We start from the raw sequence: 10,097 nt of genomic DNA, 5'->3' as shown, positions 1-10,097 counted from the left end.
CCGCGCCCGCCGCGCGGGCTGGGTGCGGCCGCCTGAGGCCGGCGGGAGCTGAGGGTGGTGCAGGGCTGTGGAGGGGCCGCTGCGGCCCGGGGGCTCGGGGCAGTGCAGGACAGGCGCGTTCTCCCCTTGTGCAGCTGCGGGGAGCTCAGGGTCGGCGAGGTGTGTCCTGAGGGAAGCCTTGCGAGAAAGCACAGGATCATCCTCAGCAGCTGCAACGTGTGCCCCATACTGTTGTCCGAATGATTCTTGAATTCTTGTGAGCCTTGGTGCTGTGACCACTTCCCTGGGGAGCCTGTTCCAGAGCCGAACCACCCTCTGCGTGAAAAGTCTTAATGTCCAACCTAAAGGTCCCCTGGCTTGGCTTCATGCCATTTCCTTGAGTTGCTGGTCACAAGAGTGAAGAGTTTAGTCCCTGCCCCTCCACTTCCCCTCGTGAAGATGTTGAAGAGCACAGTGATGTCTCCCCTCGATCTCCAGGCTGAACAAACGGAGTGACCTCAGCCATTCCTCATAGGACTTCCCCTCCAGACCTCTCCCCTTCCTCCTGGCCCTCCTTTGGATGCCGAAAACAGCACAGAGTACCCAAGGTGGGGCAAGCACAATTCTTGGTCAAGAATTGTGAATTTTTCCTAATATCCAACCTAAACCTCCCCTAACAAAATGTCAGGCCATTCCCTTGTGTCCTGTCCCTGGTCACCAAAGGGAAGAGGTCAGTGCCTGCTCCTCCTCCTCATGAGGAAGTTGTAAATTAATGAGGCTTCCCCTCAGTCTCCTCCAGGCCGAAAAGACCAAGTGACCTCAGCCCAGCTCATCCAGGCTCCCCTCAAGGCCCTTCACTAGTTCTTGATTTTTATGTAACAAAGTCACCGGGCTATTAGCCAAAATATCTAGGTGGGGGTGTTTTGTTTTAAAACAAGTATATAATCTACACTATTCAATATCATTTTAATGTAATATACTTTCTTGAGGCATAGATATAAATTAGGAATATTCATTTTTTTAACTGAATAGTCTTGTTACCTATGTTTAATTCTGAAATAACTAAAGTTTTTGAGATATAAAAAGTCAACATCTCCCTGCTTGCCACAGAGTGGCACCAAATTGACTGATGCATTTTGTGACTTCCAGCGCAGTTGCAGAGCTTGTAAGGTGAGCAGGATTTGAACTGAGGTAGAGGACTGCTCACTGTGGCCGTTCATCACTGTTAAATAATATTACCTCCTACTTGCTTCCCAGCCAGTGGCATCCCAAAAACAATTAGAAGTTCAGTACTCCTGTCCCTCTCTTCTATTTTCTTAATTTTGTCTACATTCAGTGCACTAGGATTTCCAGTGATTTTAGCCATATTAACTCCATAGCATCCATCTATGCTCCCTGTGCTCTGAAATTGGTGTGGTTATTAGACCCAACCTCTTACAGGCTGGAAGAAAAAAGCTTTAAGTCCCTTCAAGAAATCTCTTAGTCAAATGTTTCATTATGGGAAGAGTCAGACCTGATCCACTGCTTCTGTTATTCTCTACAAAGGCTGTGACAGAGGTGGATACTGCTCATAGAAGGGATAGTATTGTCAGAGTTACTGTAGCCATGAAATGGATGAGAGGGGCCACTGACGTTGAGAACACTTTCAGACAAATAAGCCATATTCTTACCCACCCTGAATACTGCCAGCACCATGACTGATGAAAACTTGTTGTGGCAGTGCAGGCAATGACTTTCCTGGGCCCTCAGGGTATGGAAAATTTAGAGTTTGGTGCAGCACGCTCACACAGTCTTTCAGCCTGCATCTGCAGAGCCTGTCTGCACAGCCTGTCAGCCGCCAGTGTGACTCAGCAGCATAGAAAAATTCTGTTTTGGATGGTGAAGTCAGAGCCTGGTGAAACCCCAGGCTCTGACTCACAGAAAGCAAATGCATTTGACATATGTTGGACATGAATGAAAGTTCCCAAATCTGGATGTTCCTCAGGACTCAAGAACAAGCACCCTCAAGATATATGCTGGCTCTCAGATGGTCATGCTTTAAAGTGTTGACTCACTGAGGTGCAAGTAGTGCCCCTTCCAGATATTTCTGTCTTTTTCTGTTTCTGTGCAATTGTAGCATTGCTCTTCTGGATATATTTAGATTTGATGTCATTGTAGCTGTCCAAACTGGTTTTCATTCTGATCCCATAATGTTTGCAAAGAAGGGATGGAAAACCCTTGGTGACTGAATGATGGGAGAGTGTGTGTGTCTGGAAGGGTCTGTCCACTTGCTGTGGCCAAGCAGCTTGTAACCACTCTGATGCTACCACATGTTGAACAAACCTGTTTTCAGCCTGAAGGTTGTGCTGGAAAAACAGCTGATTACAGTAAGGCCAAATAATTCCTACCTAACATTCTGAGTATCCTTCTTTGAGCCTACCTCTGCCTGCAGAGGAGCTCTGAAGGAAAGTGGTGAGGACTGACTCTCAGAATCCTCACCAAAGGCCTTAATTGTAGCCATCCTCTGTCTTGGCTGCCAAACTGCCAAAGTCATTCTCTGTCACTATCTAAGAAGGAGATGGGGATGATGTAGTGAGGTTGATTTTAATCTACTGCTTCCTTGGCTTTCTTTGAAACAAATCTCCATCTCACCATTTATTTGGGAGGAAAATATAAAGTGAGTATCCTTTCCCTCACCCCAGCCGTGCACAAAGTTGACCCTCTATGCCTTCTGTGTTTGCAGTATTAATAATCATATCCATATCTATTCATGTAGTTTTGGGCAGCCAGTATGGCTTCATAGCATAGATGAGGTATCATAGATTTAGGCTATTGCTTTTTGTCTGTTAAAAAGCTTGTGACAGAGCAAACAATTCTTTCACTTTGGAGGTATATTTAATAATAATTGTTTTCACAGGACTTCATCTTTATGCCGATTCCCAAAGATGAGCTAATTGGTCTGCACAATTTACCCTTGGGTGAGTTACAATTTATCTTTGGGATTATTAAAGAGAGGAAAGCCTCAACCCCTTGTTCAGCAAAGCATTTGAGATTGTGCTTAATTTTGAATATGTCTGGGATTGAAGAACCTATTTAAGTGGATTTAAGAACCCAGCTACCTGGCTAGGGAAAAACCTTCCTATTTATTCTGGGCCAGGGTAGACTAATGATGAAAGATAATAAATGTGTGACCATTGCTGTGATGATCTTTCACAGCCCTGATTAGATGCCTCAGGTAATAACATTGTTAGTAATAATAAGGAAGCCAAAACACCTGTGGTTTTAGTGCAGTTTATATCAGCTTGTCACTGACCGTAGGTAACTTAGAGTGGTGAAATCACATCTTAGTGGCTCCTGTTCCTTCTGCTAACTGCTGTAAATTACACTTTGCAGTTGCATCATAGATACAAGCTGTAAGTCCCTCTGACTGTATTTTTTTTCTAAAAGGTTTCCTGTCTGTCTGTTCTTGAGCTTTATGAACTGGAGACCTGCAATTTCTAAATGCACTGAACAGAGCCATGAGAAAGACTCTCCATATCCTAGTAGTTTTACTTTAGTGAGTATTTCAGACTTATCTCCATTTGGGAGATTTCTCAGCATGATTTAAACTGTCATTGTTGCTGGTGTTGCATAAATGGAGAAAAATAGACAATAGAAATAAAATTATTTGCTACTCTTTCCTTTCCTACCTTGTTCCTTTCTAGATTTAGAGAATCATAGAGTATGCTGAATTGGAAGGGACCCTGAAGGATCATTGAATCTAAGTCCTGCCCCTGCACAGGACCATCCCCAAGAATCCCACCATGTGCCTGAGAGCATTTTTCAAATGATTCTTGAATTCAGACAGCCTTGGTGCTGTGACCACTCCCCTGGGGAGTTTGTTACAGTGCTCAGCTACCCTCTGGGTGAAAAGTTTTTTCTTGATATCCAAGTCTAGACCTCCCCTGACTCAGCTTCATGCCATTTCCTTATGTCATGTCACTGGTCATGAGAGTGAAGAGATCAATACCTGGCCCTCCACTTCCCCTCATGAAGATGCTGAAGTGCGATGGAAATGAGCTGGAAGTATATCACAAAATCACTGAATATTCTGAGTTGGAAGGAACCTACAAGGATCATCGTATGCAGCTCTTAAGTGAATAGCCCATTGGGGCCAAACACCTGGTGTTGTTAGCACCATGCTCTAACAAACTGAGCTAATGCCAGGTTCTCTATAGTCATGGAAACGTGAACTCCCCTGGAGCCAATTAGTCTGTTTTAACTCATTGCAATCCCTTGTCTTCTGGATACCACCTTACACCTTCGTCCTTCTTTCCTTTGTATTAATAGGTTGGAAAGGACACAATGTCTAACATTCATACTGTGCATCACTGGTACAAGCAGGACCTGAACCCTAGCACCCTCCCTCGTCTCTGAAACTGAAACTGAAAACTGATGTTTGCCACAGATTGTGGCACAGTCTCTGGGTAAAAGTCACTTGCTTCCTTACTCTGACCCAAGCCCTGAAAATGCAGCCTTCTCCTTCTTGGAATCCATCAGCCCATGCCATATATTTCCAGATGTGCCTATGTGGCAGGAAAATATGAAGAAAACTTTGCCAGGGAGATCTTTTCTGTGACTCATCTGTGCTAGGAGGGGCGAGTTTCTTTTTCATGTCTCAGCAGGGAGCGGTCCATCCTCCAGTTCCTCAGCAGGCCAGTTTCTGACGTGTTTCTGAGCCGCTGCACTAACAGTTTGTGCAGGGCCAGGGAGGGAGGACTGTGCTCTCTGTCAGTGATTTGAGGGGAATCATCCTTTTTAAAAATATGCCTCTCTGTCTCCCTCCCCCACTTTCCTTTTTCCTCCTTCGGTGTTGCCACCTTGTAGTATTTTAGTCGGAGGAAGCAGATATATCAAGGAAGTCAATGGCAGGGGTGGGGGGGGGGGGGGCAGAGAGGAAGAGGAGGAAAATCACATCACAGCCCAGTCTGCCAGTGTAAACACTTGATGATTTCCTGTTATTGTAGCCTAAAATGTACCGTGACATCATTTGCAGGCCTCCCAGAATCACCCAGAAGGAGGAAAAGCCAGCACTCCCAGCCCGCCCCCAGCGTGAATCCAGGGGATTCAGACCCTATAAGGCAGTGAAGCTCTGCAAGCAGCAAAGATAGTGTTTCGAAAGCTTTCTTGTTCTTGCCAATGTGGAAATTTCACAAACAGGAAAAACTGCTTTTACTTTTCCTAAAGGGGAACCGTTTATGCCTCATGAAATATTAATGCCTTGAACTATGGTTATTTTAGAGGCAGAGCTGAAGTACATGAAATGTCCTTTGCTGAGGACAAACACAGTGTAGCCCCTCACCAAAATCACATCAGTTCATCATTACCAGACATATACTTTTTTATAATACCTACTTTCATTCCAAATCACTCTACACACAAGGCAGTTAGGTCAAAAGCTGTGTATTACATAAAATAGTGCAATATTAAATGAATCTGATGATTTTGAAAGGTGAAGCTAGCTCTCAGTATAGCAGATATTGCCAGTAAATGTTCTTCCTCTGTTTCTGAGCATGAAATCAATTCCTGGAAAGTGAAGATCCAAGCTCTGTGGATCTTAAATACACAAACTATCCTAGAATTTGACCCAACAAGTCAGATTTCTGTCTCAGTTACAGTTAATCAGTCAGTTTGCACCACTGTAAGGAGGAACAGAATTGGGTTCAGAGAGATGGGCTCATAACTTTTTTGAGAAGGACAATAACTAGGCTGATTTCACAGCACACCCTTCAGCTATAATCTCTTTGGGCAGACTTTCATATGACCACAGTGGGATATCTGTAAATTCCTAAACAAGGTTAAAAACTTCAGAAATACAGTACTGCATATGTAATCATTGGGACTCATACCCTCCCTTGCACACCTGCCAACTGTCTGGCAAACATCAGTAACTGCAGTGTAACTTTTTGCTATTGAAACATGAGGAATCTGTGTTTTCATGTTATATGTAAGGAAAATAAGACACTGAGATTAAATGAACCTCTGTTCTACAGAATAAAATGAATTCTCTTAAAGCCGATTTTATATCTCCAGATAGTATCAGAATATTAGATTTGTTTGACCATAAAGTAGACTTGAAATTCTGAAGAGAGTAGCCTAGAAAATAATACAAGCAAGTATAATAAAGCATACCTGAGACTGATATTAGAAGGAAACAGAATAGTCTTGCAGTTTAGTGGACAAAAAGTAAAATTATGTATAAATTTTGCTGGGTTTGCTCTCACTTGGACTTTCTGGAATACAAAAGTGGGCTGTTCCCCATGAGCTATTTTTGGATAGGAGAACCAAGCCATTCAATTCTTCACCATGCTGATCTCTTTTCAAAGCTATATATACAAGATGACTATCACTCATTAAGTAGTTTGCTCTTCATTCCCAATGCTGCAGGGTGCAACAGTAGGAACTGAAATTAATTTATGCACAGCTGTGCCAGGACCCTGCATCCAGTGAAGTCAAGTGCTAGGTTCTAATGACAACATCAGGACCTTACAGACTTACACCCATCTGTGCTGCAAAAAAGACACCAAGACAACAAAGTGCTCAGGCACCCTTGTGAGAGCTGTGGGGTGTCCAGGCCTTGAATTAACTTCTGTTATTCTGTGTCATTAGAGGGCTGAGGTACTTGGGTGGGCTTGGCAAGGCAGGAGAGGAAATTCTTCTTCTAAACACTGAACTTGCCAGGTCCTATGTGCAGTTATCCTGTCTCAGGGATTTTTGCAAGAGTCATATGGAAACATGTGGCCTGCACACTGAGAGGGGAGATAGCATCAGGGCTGTGTACCTGCAAGAGGATGGGGGGCCATGGCTTTGGAGTCAGGGGACAGGTACCTGTGGAGCTTTGTGAGGTATGAATGTTCATCTAAGATACTGGTTTGTGTGTTTCTAGGATATTGATCTGGGTTTGTGCAGGAGGAAATCTCAGTCATGTGCTGAGTCTAATTTAATTCCCACAGCACAAGGATGACTTTCTTCATGAGACTGCTTTAACTTGGTGCCTACACACTGTAAGCTACTTCAGTGGTCTGCTTGGCAGGTTTTTTTCAGGTGATTTTTGATATAGGTAGTCTTTGCTGCTAAATGTTTCCCATTTTGGTCTTACGGCCTGATGTGATGTCATGTTTCCTGGATCTGGGTGAGAAAACAGAAACAGTACTGTGATGTAGTATGATTGGGATTTAAGAGAATTCTTAATCCCTTATGACAAATAAAAAATGATGTAGGGAGAAGATCAGAAAAGGTGACAAAGTAGAACTGATGGAAGTTTATGCTATGATATATTTGGGAGAGGGGCAAAGGATCCTTGATTCCTTATGGTTTGTGCAGAATTTTCTCTGTTTATAGCCAGGGTAAATCACCCAGGAAAGTTTGACTCCACTTATTGGGAAAAAACTAGGCAAAATCAAAGTTAAAGTGGAAGAGAAATCATTCACCAGGGCAGTAAAGCCAGATTTAGGACTCTGAGTATCAAACCAGGAACAAATTGGTCTGGTGATACAAAGAGCCAGTCAAGAGTTGTCTCTTTCTTCCAGTTCAAATTTATTAAAAATCATTACTGCATTTGTTTGGTCCAGGAAGACAGATCAGGCATCACCTGTCCCCATACCTACAGACTTATGCCAGCTCAAATTTCATCTCTGCTGAAGTGTTTTATCATTAAAGCATTAAGTCAGCAGAACTCAAAATGCCCCAGCTAATCAGACAGAAATGTCCTGTCTGCTTCAGAAGAAAAGTTTACTGTCAGCGATACAGAACTGTGTGAATACAGTATTAGTGTTCACAAAAACAAAGCTTGTGTGAAAAAAAAAATCTTCTAAAAGAATTTCAGTATTTCATTGGTCTACATCCTTTAAATTCTTTAAAATGGAAATTGCCAGAAAAATCAGCTGAAGGGATACTGACACAGCTCTGGTTTGGCATAAGTTCAGGTAATTTGAACTCTTCTTGTGATTCCTACGGAGTCCTTAGGAGAGCTGTTAACAGTATGTTTAACACTTTCTTACTGTAAGATCTCCACAGTTTCTCAGGGACCAGTGGTTTGTCTAATAAGATAAAAGTCAGATTCCCTCTCAGTCCCTCAGAATACTCGTACCAAATGAATCCTGGGAAGCTAATGCCATAATATTTTTTGCTTTTGGGCCTCACAGTGCACTGCAATAGTTAATTAAGACTATCAGCATCCCAGTAATTATGTATTGACTGGGGAAATTGAGGCAAGACAGAACAATTTGCAGTAATTCCTCTTGAGATAAATGAGCCATTCTTTCAAAGCAATCCATTTTCTCAGAGAGAAGGCATCAATCCAGTGGTGGATTAATGAAATACACTGTGGTCTGGTGATGTACTTCATCATTTTTTTATGTTGTAGTGGGGCAATGCAGGGTTTAAATTTTGTTCCAAGGAAGCTCAAGTTACCTTGGCAGGCTGTGTGGGGGGTGCCTTGACCATATGTTTGTTGATATGGAAGTGAATCTTGTCTGTGTTGCTGAAACAAAATATTTACTGAATTGATTGCCTGAAATCTTTACTATAAATTATATTTTTATTATGTCTTTAAGATACTATACTGTATTTTACTGTATCTTTACTATAAATTGTGTCATTGTAAACATTGAGTTGAGGACATGATGATCAATGATAAGAATGAGTTTGCTTCTGTGTTATGCTCTACCTTGCTATTCTGTCCTACCTTATGCCATCTTGTTCCTATACTTACTATGTTTCTGGATGCATTCAGCTCCTACAAATGCATCAAGTAGTAGGGTTAGTAGAAAATAGGAATGGACTTTGAAGAAGCCACCTAGAACACATTCCTGTATTTAAAGCAGAGTTAGCTATCCAACTTCTTTTTTTTTTTTTTTGACAGTGACAACCATACTGCAGGAAATTAAATACTAAGGTCAGCCAGTGGAAGCCCTTGGAGCTCTATGGCAAAGTGAGTTCAGTTTCTAATTCTGTCTTCCACGGTCTTTGGTGGTAGTGACAGGGTCTGCATGCCAGATCCAGGATGGGGCCTGTCCCAGTTCCAGGATGGGGCCTGTCCCAGTTTCTTTGTATGACTGAAAACCCCTCCAGAGCAAGTCGGCTCCAAACTCAAGCAAACTCATTGTGCTGAAGCCCTATCATCAGGGAAATGCAGGGAATATGTATGGTGGGGAAGGGGAAAACTCCTGGGCTCGGAGATATTCTCAAAATATGTTTGGACTTAAAAAAACTAATTTTGACATTAAAGGCTTTTATCCTTGTCATTTTAACTCAGGGGGTTTTCTTCTTGTGAGAATGAAGAGTCAGAAATGGGTTAAGTAAGAGGAAAAAATTGTAAGACAAATTCATTGCTGTGTTTTAAAGGTAGAAGTCTGTGTTCCTTATGAAGACAGAAGAATTCTCCTGAAAAGAATGGCATAATTGGGACTGAGTGCCTGCTTCTTTGTGTCTGTTTCTGAAGACAGGAAATTCTGTAACACAGAACAGCCAAAAACAGGATATGTATCTATATGTCAATATATGTGCCTACCTGTCAATCTGTGATCTATCTATCTACCTGTAATTCCTCTTACCCACTCACTCTGCTTGTACAAATATCCTAAATGCCTTAATTCTCTGCATTTTTTGATCAGAGATATACCATGTGCTTAGCAAAAACCTAAGAAAAAGAAATTATGTCATCTCTCATGCCTTCATCTGTCTGGGCTGGGTGGTGCGTTCTGTGTAGTGCATCATCGTATAGGGGAAAAAGTGCTGTGTGCAGAGCGTGTGTGTGTGTGTGTGTGTGTGTGTGTGTGTGTGTGTCTGTGTGTGTGTGTGTCTGTGTGTGTGTGTCTGTCTGTGTGTCTGTGTGTGTGTCTGTGTGTGTCTGTGTGTGTCTGTGTGTGTGTCTGTCTGTGTGTCTGTGTGTGTCTGTGTGTGTGTGTATGTGTGTGTGTGTCTGTGTGTCTGTGTGTGTGTGTGTATGTGTGTGTGTGTGTGTCTGTGTGTGTCTGTGTCTGTGTGTGTCTGTGTCTGTGTGTGTGTATGTGTGTGTGTGTGTCTGTGTGTGTCTGTGTGTGTGTGTGTGTGTATGTGTGTGTGTGTGTCTGTGTGTGTGTGTGTGTGTGTGTGTCTGT

The 10,097-nt window shown here is 42.6% G+C and overlaps 1 long non-coding RNA gene across 1 annotated transcript; it reads left to right on the top strand.

The window, feature by feature from the left end:
* Positions 1-86: 86 nt before the first annotated feature.
* LOC134050189 (uncharacterized) lies at positions 87-9,607 on the top strand. Its single transcript, XR_009933662.1, has 4 exons — positions 87-587; positions 2,876-2,936; positions 8,861-8,929; positions 9,343-9,607. It is a non-coding gene; the product is annotated as an uncharacterized LOC134050189 (long non-coding RNA).
* Positions 9,608-10,097: the final 490 nt, after the last annotated feature.

This window comes from Cinclus cinclus, chromosome 15 (genome assembly GCF_963662255.1).
Source record: "Cinclus cinclus chromosome 15, bCinCin1.1, whole genome shotgun sequence".
Taxonomy (NCBI): Eukaryota; Metazoa; Chordata; class Aves; order Passeriformes; family Cinclidae; genus Cinclus; species Cinclus cinclus.
Note: the sequence above shows the minus strand (reverse complement) of the source record. Positions and strands in the feature narration are given on the sequence as shown.